We start from the raw sequence: 11,711 nt of genomic DNA, 5'->3' as shown, positions 1-11,711 counted from the left end.
GCTTGGTTTGAGCTTGGTTCGTTTAGATGTTATCAAGTTCTCAATTCAAGCTTGGGTTGAGCTTGGCTTGAGCTTGGTTTGAGCTTGGTTCGTTTAGATGTTATCAAGCTCTCAATTCAAGCTTGTTTGATTGTTTGAAACTTTAATTGTTTGATTGGTTATTAAGATTGATAATTTAAATTTATTTATTTATTTTATTTTATTGTTTATTTAGCATATTGAAAAGAATTTTATTAATAAATATTGTTCGTGAACATTGTTCACGAACGTTGTTCACGAACATTGTTCACGAACGTTAACGAACTGAACACATATGTGTTCAAGCTTGTTTGTTTAGCTTAACGAGTTGTTCAAGCTTGTTTGTTTAATTAATCTAATGCATATTGAACGAACATAAACAAGCTCTTACCAAGCCGAACACCAAGCTTGTTCACGAATGCTTAGTTCATTTACAGCCCTAAACACGTTCAAAACTTTTGTTTATATAAAAATAATAATATAATAAGATTTTGTTTATAAAAAAATCTCACCCGGGTGGGTGCGCATGCACCAGGTGAGTTTATTAAGAAAATTTTAAAATTTAAATTGTGTAAATAATATTTTATGTAATAAATATATTTAAACATAATATTATTATTTATTTTAAATAATAATTATTTAAATTAGGTAAATAAAATAAAATTATATTTATTTAATGTAAAATAAGAATAAAAATGAATGAGGGGAGGATTCACAAATAATGAGTGTTAAAATTAAAATGAATATGAAAGAATGAATATGTTAATATAATGTGTACGGGACATGTGAACTTCATGTTTTTTGATGAGGCAGTGGATGTTATAATATCCACTAATATGGATGCTCTTATAACATCATTACCATTGATGATGCAACGGATGTGTTTTCTATAACTTGTGTTACCCGACGCCTCTCTTATAATTGACACCCTTCCGACTGTGTTCCCTTGATCGAGTTGATTTGACGTGACCTGACTAGTCAAACTATTTTAGACCACACTCAGGTTGAGTTCTACCTTGACTTTTATCCTACTATGTTGACCAAGTCTTATGCCTCTTACATCAGTATGTTTAATTGGATTTGTATAGTATCATTCTAAGTGTAGATTTAATTGTAATTATAACTGGCCATGTACATATATGTGTATAATATAATATATGAATATGTATAAATTAGGATTCTAAATTTATACATCAAGATCTATATAATAGTACAACATAAGGACAACATTTGAAAACCCCAACAGCAAACTAGAAAACTTTTTTATTTTTATTGCTTGGAAGTGTTTCAACAAATGAAATATTTTTTTAATTGATATCATATCTAAAACTTAAGTCTAAAGTCTAAGTAAAGTACTTTATTATTAGAATTTTTTAAAAAATGTAAAAAAAAATAAAACAAAACAAATAAAATGACTAGATTTCTTTAATTCAAATTTAAAAAATGAAATCGATAAAAAAAAGTGTCGGGTGATAAAAAAGATAAATCTTAAAATTATTTTTAGTATGAAAAAAAATAATATTAAGTTAATTTTATTTTAGGCTTTATCAAAATTAATTATTAAAGTATTTATATTCTTAATTAAATAGAAAGATCACTACAAGAAAAAAGCTAAACAACAACGCTTTTTTGGCGTTGTCGTATGTACTTAAAAAGTGATGTTGTAGATGGTGTTGTAGAAAGTCATATCAAAGACAACGCTTTAAAAGCGTTGTGGTTGGTCACAAAGACAACGCTTTTTAAGCGTTGTCTTTTCGTTCTTAAAAAGCGTTGTTATAAATGCTGTTGTAAAAATGCACATATCAAAGACAACGCTTTAAAAGCGTTGTGGTTGGTCACAAAGACAACGCTTTTTAAGCGTTGTCTATTCGTTCTTAAAAAGCGTTGTTAAAGATGCTGTTGTAAAAATGCACATATCAAAGACAACGCTTTAAAAGCGTTGTGGTTGGTCTCAAAGACATTGTTTTTTAAGCGTTGTCTTTTATTACTTAAAAACGTTGTCTTTTTAAATTTATAAAAAATAGTGTTTTCTTAAAATAGCAAAAATTATAAAAATACTCAAAATTTACATATAATTGAATATCCACAACCACAATCATTTTTATAATAAGACTATTTAACAAATAAATAAAACTTTATATTATACAAACAAAATGTATACATATTGATCCACAAATTAAATTTGTATCATACAAGTAATCCTTAACTTCATGATAATAATTTTTCAAACACACAAGTTTTACAAAACCTCATCATTGACTAACCGCTGTTGTTGGTGTCCATCGCATGGAATTGCTTCTTTAAGTCCAGCAATCTCTTCTTCTGAAAGGCTTTCAGCTATCACTCTTAGAGTCATCTTCTTCAACTTGTCATCAGCACACCTGGGGTTGTAGGCAATCAAGAAATTTTGTATGAAAACTTTCATACATGTAAATCTCGTACTAAATAATATGTCAATGTTATATATACATGTAATTCATACCGTAAGTGTGTTTATATAGTAATGACAAGTTTTCTTTAGGGCCAACTTCTACTCAAGCTCTTTAAACACTGCATCAAAATAATAAAATTGGCATTAGTTCTATGCTAAATGAAAATCATATTTAGAGGAAAAAGCGGGAGTCTTGTAGATGGATATATTAACCAAGCATATTAATGTTTGACCTGTCTTTACAAGTTCTAAGCATATATATTAACCAAGCATATAACCTAAGAGGAATAAGTTACAAAATGCTACTTGATGTTTGACCTGTCTTTATTGGATTTTGCGGCCCCGGTCTTCTTGTAGCCAGGCACAATGTAATACTTGATGTTGACTCTACCTTTGCAGTTGTTTCGGCTTGAGGAGTGGCAAAGAATGGTGGAGTAGAGGATGGATTTCAGGTATTCATCCGTGCCATCGAGGAAATGACTCCAGTAGGTGACTAGCATGTTGACCAGGGCATGCTTGGAGAAGATGACTTGTTTCAGAAGCTTTTTAGATCAAAGATACGAAGTGCATTGTTATAAAACTAGATGCACGAACACTTGCTTATACGGTTCTTGAAATAAAATACATTCGTAACCATCACTAGCCCAAGCTCAATAAGGAAAATTCACGGTAAATGTGCATAGTATACCTCAGATACTGCAGATGATAGGGAAGGCCAGAAGACAGTTTGACGCAAATATTGAGATTGCCCAAGCCAATCCATGGTACTAATCCTGACAGCTCCTCCAAATCGCACTGACTTGATTGTGTCCACCCATCCTTGTTCATCAGCTTGGAACCTTTGAAATGAAAGCTGCATTGGGTACATGGAAAAAACAACAAAAAGGGAGGATAAATGATAGCCACCAACCTAATTGTTCACAAATATCTGTATAAGTTATTAAGGGTGTTCATAGAAGTTGATCCTTTAGCCGTGTCTGTTAGATGGTCAAATCTAGGCGCCAACTCAAAAATGTTGGCGTCCAAGTGTTAGTGTTCAACTACTTCTGATTTTCTTCATCTTTGAATTGTTAAATACATAGGGTATTTATAGGAATACTCAAGATGTATCTAAATAAATACATGAACCAATATTAAATGACATACATTCATCATCCGAAGAGTCATTCATGAATCCTCCAATATTCATGCTCCAGATGACCATACATTAGATTATAAGTCCAATTAATTTGATTGCAAGGTTGTAAACAGTCCTTGAGGGCTATTGATAGTGATTCCAGTACGTACTGGAAAATAATGGAACAAACCTATGAAACGACTATCAAGGGATTCACTTCAACTTTCCTAAACCAAAGAAGAAACAGATGGATTACAAAAGAAAACAATTTGCACCATCAAACTGAAACTTATAATAAGCCTTAATAAATTAATGAAAAAAGAATTGTTTAGAAGTTCACTGAGAAACATATGAAAATACAACAAATGCAACTGCAAAAAAAAAATAAAAAACTAGTATCCAATTAACTTTTTTTATACTTTCAGATCAAAAGGTCAAATTTATATACTTTGGTTCATGTTCAAGCAAGAGGATAACAATCTCATCGACAGTTAGTATTTCCTTTTAATATAGAACACTAAAAAGAAGGAATATCAATGATGAAACAAACCTGAAAATGCGAGCTACTGAGGCAGCGAGCAATCTGCTTGAACAAGGTAATCATGCAGCGTTGGAACTCTGTCGTGAGCATCAAAGACCAAATATTACCAAATATTAAGATCACTGACAAACCAAATAATACCTTATTTTTAACAGCTATCTAGAGGATCTGGCTTTTTGACTTGAAGCTGGTTCAAAGAAGACAAATCAAATATACAAATACTAAGATGAAAGCATAATGAAGTAGTTAACTTTTTCTACTTTACCTGATTATAAGATCTACAGCTTCTTGCTCAGTATTTTGCTGCACGAGTAATTATTAGAAAAACAAACCCAATAGTGGAACAAAAGCTAGATAAAGAAACTAGATAATTTACACTGACAGAACTTTACAGAATAACATATAATACAGTGCTTTGTACTTGCATATTAATCCAGAAAACATCCTTTCACCTAAGTGACAATTTTTCCAAAACATCATCATTCACTAAAAATTTTCACAAGTTTTTAAACTTCAGTGACAACTTTTCTTTGGGGTCAACTGCTCAAGGTCGATCTGGTAACTATGCACTGCATCAAAAAAATTGGCATTAACTATGATTCCACCAAAAAAACCACCATTCCATGAACTTAAATCTAAATAGAATTATGGCAACTATCATTCCATACCTATTCATAAATATGATCTTGTATGCACTCCGCCAACTCGGACCGAACCTCATCAATTTGTTCACGAGAGTACCCTATTTTTGTGAACTGTGAGCATACACAATTTATGTTAATGGAAAAATAATCAACACTGATCACTTTGCAATTTTAAATAGTTTATGTCAAATAATTTGAGATAAGCTAAATAATGTTACTATTGATTGCAGCGAATCTCTCTCAATAGTCTCAACTTCTTCAATAATTTCTCTCATAAATCGCATCACAAAAAAACCACATTGTTTCGCATCCGGTTGTTGAGAAGCCTATATATAGTAATTAGAGTCAAATTGTTAATGAAAATTATACACATTACAATATATGTTAAACAAAAGTACACATACCTTAACTACTTCCCACTTAACATTTTTCCTACCTTTCCTTCCCTTGGTTGAATTAAACAATTTTAAGGCCCTTCATACGTTAAGAATATTTGTTAAATAAGATTTTTATTATAATAAATATTTACTAAAAGAAATCTGAACTCACATTTCCATTACGTATTTTGAATCATCATCGCGAATGCGGCAACTTAGGGAATCCAGCAGGTAAATAGCATCCTTGTAAGGTTCAATAACACTAAGATTCCAATGGAAACTAGGCAAATACATAGGATTAGATCATAAAATTGAATAAATTATCGAAAGGAAGCAATTGAAAGTGATGTTTTACTTCTTGCTTACCCGACATTACATGGCACTAACACTAGTTGATCTGTTGATGCACTTGTTAGCTTATCTGCTAAAAGAGTTGCCCTTTGATTCAGGGTTTCAAGCTTAACTGATTTGTCTTGTGCCGTTTTTGCCAGATATGGGAGTTTGTGAGGATTCATAAATCTGAATTTCTTTGTCTTGGTATCTTTCACCATCTTTTTATACAGACACCTATCATTGCAAAGAAAAAAAAATTTAGATACTAAATAATAAAATTTAGATACAAAACACTCATAATAAGTTGGAAAAAATAATGATCACTCATAACACTAAGTTATGGCTGATGATAGTAACATCCATACATGAGAACTTACTATGAATCTTGCATATTAAACATACCAGAAATGTATACATGCAAATTCTTTTATTTCTTGAGGACAAGCACATTTAAGATACTTAAAAATATACAAGAAAAAAGATATGAGCAAAGTACTTCCTGTCTAGAAGAACAAATGGCAGAAGGCAAACATTAAGGGCCGGTTGAAAATGAATGAGCTATATTTATGTAAAGTGTACCACATCAATTGATATTAGTAAACCTCTCAATAGAAATGATGAACTATTAACTTAATGAGAATAACATGGTATGAGAAAATTACTAGAAGTTGAATTTTTCAAGAGTAAACTTGTTCACACAACAATATTAGTAAACTTCTTGCAGTTCAAATTAGGGATTTTCTGTCTTGCTAGATATTAGAATTTCCCAGCAAACATAAAGCAATGCAGTAATTTCCCAGCATAAGTAAAGCAATGCAGTTGCAACTGAGAAAATAATATTTAGATACTAAATAATAAAATTTAGATACAAAACAATCATGTGGATTAAAAAATAATGATCACTCATAATAAGTTGGTGAAATTGTAACAATAAACCATAATAAGTTGCTAAAATTGGGAAGCAAACATGTGATGAAAAAGTTGCTGAAATTGCTTAAATAAACTTACTTACCATATGTAGGCAACGATCAAATTTCCTGAAATTGACTCCAAATGATACAAAGAATTGATGTCCTCAAGGTCAAGAAAAAGTTCACAATCTTCATCAAACACTTCATTATCTAAGCACATTGATATACATTTTCCTCCATCTAGAGCATGCTTACTATAACAATATAACATATGTAATGCTCTTGGGACACTTGTTGACAAAGTAGGTTTTGATTTTTTTCGTTCAAACTTCTTCCTTCTAGGCTTCTAATAATTTCAAATATAAACAAGTTAGATAGCTAGGTTGAATAATAATAAAGTGGCAATATAATTAGAAATATAATAATAAAGTGACAATATAATTAGAAATATAATATCTCATATACCTCATCTTGCTTCACAATCTGCTGTTCAGGCCAAGCCACAACAATTCCTATGGCATCACCAATTACTTCACATTCACTTGGAATTGGATATGGCAAAGGAGCGGATTTGTCCACTGCTTGATCAATGGAGACTCGAATGCAATTCTTGGGAAATGGAATACCATGAAGCATTTTTTCCATGCCATTGAAACAAACAATTGTACCATATGCAGTAATATTTGAGCAAGATTCCAATGTCAATGCAACTGATTGACCCTAAAATATTAAAAAAAACATGTTGATTATATTTAGTTTATAATGCTATAATAATAATGAATATCACTATAACTTGTATTTTACCAGTAAAACTTCGTCTTTACCCACAATCTCTACGTCATCTTCTTCAATATTCTTCTGATGAAACTTCACCGAGCAACTGCCTTTGTCATCAATTGAATTGTCCCATGCACCCCTTTTATGCATTAATGCTTCAAGTTTTTGGATGCGTACATCTTGTTCTAAAATTTGCATCTTCGCCTCCTTCAGCTCCCTTTTATGCTCAACGATTATATCTAGGGTAACATCATATTTCTTCCTTGTTCTACCAACATTGAAATAGATTGTTGGGTTGATATGACCTCCGATACCCCGGACACGCCCAGAATATTCCTGAGTTTCAAGTGCCTTGGTAAGAATATCCTCTTTTGCTCCTTCGCATTGCAGCTTACCCTCCCTCTTTTGCTGTATATATTCATCCTGTAATGCAACATTAAAAAGAATTATCAGTACTTTACCAAGGATAATTACCAAGGATATGCAATATTGGTTTAAAAAATACTGATGTCCAGGTCGGTTCTTCCCGTGATAGCTCAAGTCAAGTGCTTAGTAAGTCATATTGAACAAATATGAAGTTGACTTTGAAATATTTTTTCCTTTTTTGGCATTCAATCATATATTTACTTCTGCACAGTTCTAAAAAAGGCACATATTTGATTGAGCAATTGACTACAAGTTTAATAAAATGACAAAATTTTAATAAATTTTCACTACACAAACCCATAAAGAGAGGACCACCACATAATTGAAGCTAATTGTCTGGAGTTGCAGGAAAGAATAATCAAAAGTAAAGTTGTTCCCAACCTCTCAAGTTCCGATTCATGAATCTTATGCTTTAATTCAAACTAAAACAGCACAAAGAGAATGCTCAAGGAGACAAGGAGCTTTATTTGTCACCAATCAAGTGGGAAAACATAATAGAAGCTTCAGAGCAGTGGTCTGGGGAACAACTTTACTGGCCCTTGGGTTACTGAAGCTTACAAATTGCTTACTGCCAAGAACGTTTCAAACCTGGTTGATTTATCTGCATCTGTTCTATAGAAACTCTAGCTATCACCTCTAAGTTCTCAATGCATTCACCATTAATTGATTGCAGCAAAAGGAAACCACTGCATGTAATAGACTTTTCGACTTGATCTCTTCTCCAAGTAAGAACATTTCAAACCTAGATACCTAGTAAATCCACATCTGTTCTATATAAACCCGTCACCTCTAAGCTCTCAATGCATTCATTCACCATTTACTTCCTCAATACATGCTCTAGTACTGAGAATTCAAGCTATGCAAGGAATGGTCATTAAACTCCTCATTGCACTGCTTGCCTTGGCTTCCTCACGCAAAGGGTATGCATGCATGCAACTTTACTCTCGAAAACTAGAAGATATATTGAAGTCATTATCAGAAGAACATGAAAATTTACTTACAATCTTGTGTACTGTGTCCACCAAATCTTCACCTTCAAACTCTCCTCCTTTGTTGGCGCGTCCTTTCTTCCACATAATAGCTCTATTGATGTCATTATCATCACATAATTCAGTCCCCTACAACAAAGAAAAATCAAATAACAAATGTGAAATAATTTAATGTGAATCAATTAGAGGGTTCTTAGAGGAAATATATTTTAAAAATACTTACAATTTCTTCAGCAAAGCGTGCATACCCTTTGCGTGAGAGTCGATGAGGATATCTATTTTTTTTCCTTCGCTCTTTTTGTTGATCACTGAGTTTCTAGTTATTTCAAACATGCGACATATCAAATTTGAATAATACATAATGAATTATGATCGAATAGTTTCAAAAGAAAAAATTTAGAATCTTACAATGAAATCTTCAGAAATGCGACTAATGACAAACGCACGCCAATCTTCTCTTGTAATTTCAAAGCCAACAGGTGGCTCATTCAACTCCTCAGGTTTGTCACGCCTGCTTAAAATAAATTTTTGGGTGAGATGGGTCTTGTATTGCCTCCACTTACTGTTTGCAGACCTCAAACATCCCTTTTTCCACTTTGAGTCAACATTATAAATCAACTGTACATCAAATAAGTGGAAAACATTAATAAGATTAATTAAGACAAACATAAAATATATCTATCATTAGTAGTGAAATATTATAATTGTTAAAACATGCTAACTTGCTTACATTGACTGATTCCCATATTAATTCTTTGACAGCAATTGGGACTTGCTTCCATGTCTTGTATTTAATATTAACCTTTTGCCGAGCCAAGACACCAATGTAACTTTGCATGGCTACAGCAGCTGGTCCTATCGGTTGTCCAAAATTATTGAATGACACCTCATTTCTAATACCTTGCATTCTTTGCTTTGTAATCTTATCCAACTGTGTGCGACCTCTAGAAGTTCTTGAGGAGATAGTGTCTTTGGAATCCAACACTTTATCACCCTCGCAACTCTCTTCACGGGCAACTGTAATGACTTCTTTACCCTTGTCCAACTTTGCAAGTTGCCCTATTCTCTTACTCTTTCTAGTAGAATCCATTGATCTGTAACAACTTAGACTGATCAACATAAGTTTAGTTAGAAACATGCATAAACTCACAGCAAGATGATATATTTACACCAACAAATTCACAACAGTATGAAAAAAAATAAAAGATAAAAGCAGAAAATTGCAGCAACATCACAACATATCTGATTCGAATTAAAGTGAGGAATATAACATATTAATATTGTCCACAAATTCATCCTCATAGGTAAATTGTTTACACACTTATATTCAAAAGCAAAAATTCAGCAATTAAATATTGTCAATCCAACTTCCATCACAGTCTTCACGAATACATGGTGGTTCATTATCATCTTCTCCGTCAATATCCATTGATGGTAACCCCCTACTAAAACATTGATAGTGGATAGCAGTGTCCTCTAACTCTTCGCCCTTTAGGTATTCAAAGTAGTCTCTGTTTGGTGTTGCAAGTACAACACTCCATAAAGGATCTTCGGGATCTTCAATGTAAAATACTTGCTTTGCTTGGCTTGCCAGGATAAAAGCGTCAGATTTGAATCCAAGTCTATTGAGGTTTACCAATGTGAAACCAAGATCATCTACTTTAATGTCGTTATTATGCTCCACCCAATTACATTTAAACATTGGAAGTTGAAATTTATGGTAATCAACTACCCATATTTCTTCTATAACTCCATAAAAAACCATATCCGACACAATAGGATTTTTATCCTTTGCACTTGCAACTTGCATTGTCTTTGCAACTAAGTCGACTCGGAGTTTTGAACAACTCGTATAGCATCACGCTCTTTTGTAGCATAAGTAACCCCATCAATCAAATAGCTAGAGTATTTTAGTACTTGCTTGTTAGGCCCGTGAGCTATCCACATCAATCTTTCCGAAACTTGATGAGTGGAATGGTCAACTACATCAACAACCTAAATTTTTATGCAATAAATTTTAATTATGCATAAATATGAAAATGAATGTATGCCAATATGTAATACTAAAGAAACTTACACGATCACGCAACCAAGTAATAAACGTTCGATTATGCTCATCTTGTAACCACTTCTTGGACTTAGCCTTACGAGGAAATCTTGCATTCAAATACGTCATGTGTTCCCTAATCAAATTATTTGGTATAAATAAACCAACAGAATGTAAGCAAACCACATTAAAATATTAATAAGTTAGATACATTACTCGATATAGAGATCAATCTCAACATCATTTGCCAATACATAACGATGTGCTTGCGTCAACTCATCGTGAGTAGTGGAGTAGACTACTGCACCTGATAAAGGCTTAGTAAGTTCTATTTGTCGATGACTTGATGGGATCCCAATTGTGTGCACACTAGACAGATAGTCTGAGCAAAATTCAACAGCCTCTTCAGCAATATAAGATTCAGCCATACACCCTTCAGGTCGATTGCGATTTCGCACATAACCTTTCAAAATCTTCATGTATATTTCAAATGGATACATATACCTATACCAAACCGGTCCACACAGTTTCACCTCCCGCACAAGATGAACACTTAAATGAATCATTATATCAAAAAATGAAGGGGGAAATACTTTTTAAGTAGACACAATATTGTCACAATCTCTCTTTGCATATCATCCATCCTTGAAACATCTATCACTTTATTACATAACACATTGAAGAAGAAACACAAGCGAGTGATAGTGTCTCTAACATGTTTGGGCAAAACACCACGTATCGCCACAGGAAGCAATTGTTGCATTAAAGCGTGGTAGTCGTGTGACTTAAGGCCAATAAGTTTTAAGTCCTTCAACGACACGAGGTTTTTAACATTAGATGAGTAACATGATGGAAGTTGTATTCCAAACAAAGAATTCAAAATTTTCCTTTTCTCATCCTTACTAAGTGTATAACAGGCTGTTGGCAAAAATGTTTTCTTCTCCCCCATCCTTGGTGCCAAATCTGTCCTGACATTCATTTCCAAAAGGTCTAATCTCGCTGCTACTCCATCCTTTGTTTTTCCTGGAATATCAAGTAACGTTCCGATAAGACTTTCACAAATATTCTTTTCAATGTGCATCACATCAAGAACATGTCGA

This window comes from Zingiber officinale, chromosome 11A (genome assembly GCF_018446385.1).
Source record: "Zingiber officinale cultivar Zhangliang chromosome 11A, Zo_v1.1, whole genome shotgun sequence".
In the NCBI taxonomy this organism is placed as follows: Eukaryota; Viridiplantae; Streptophyta; class Magnoliopsida; order Zingiberales; family Zingiberaceae; genus Zingiber; species Zingiber officinale.
This window is presented reverse-complemented; position numbering follows the sequence as displayed.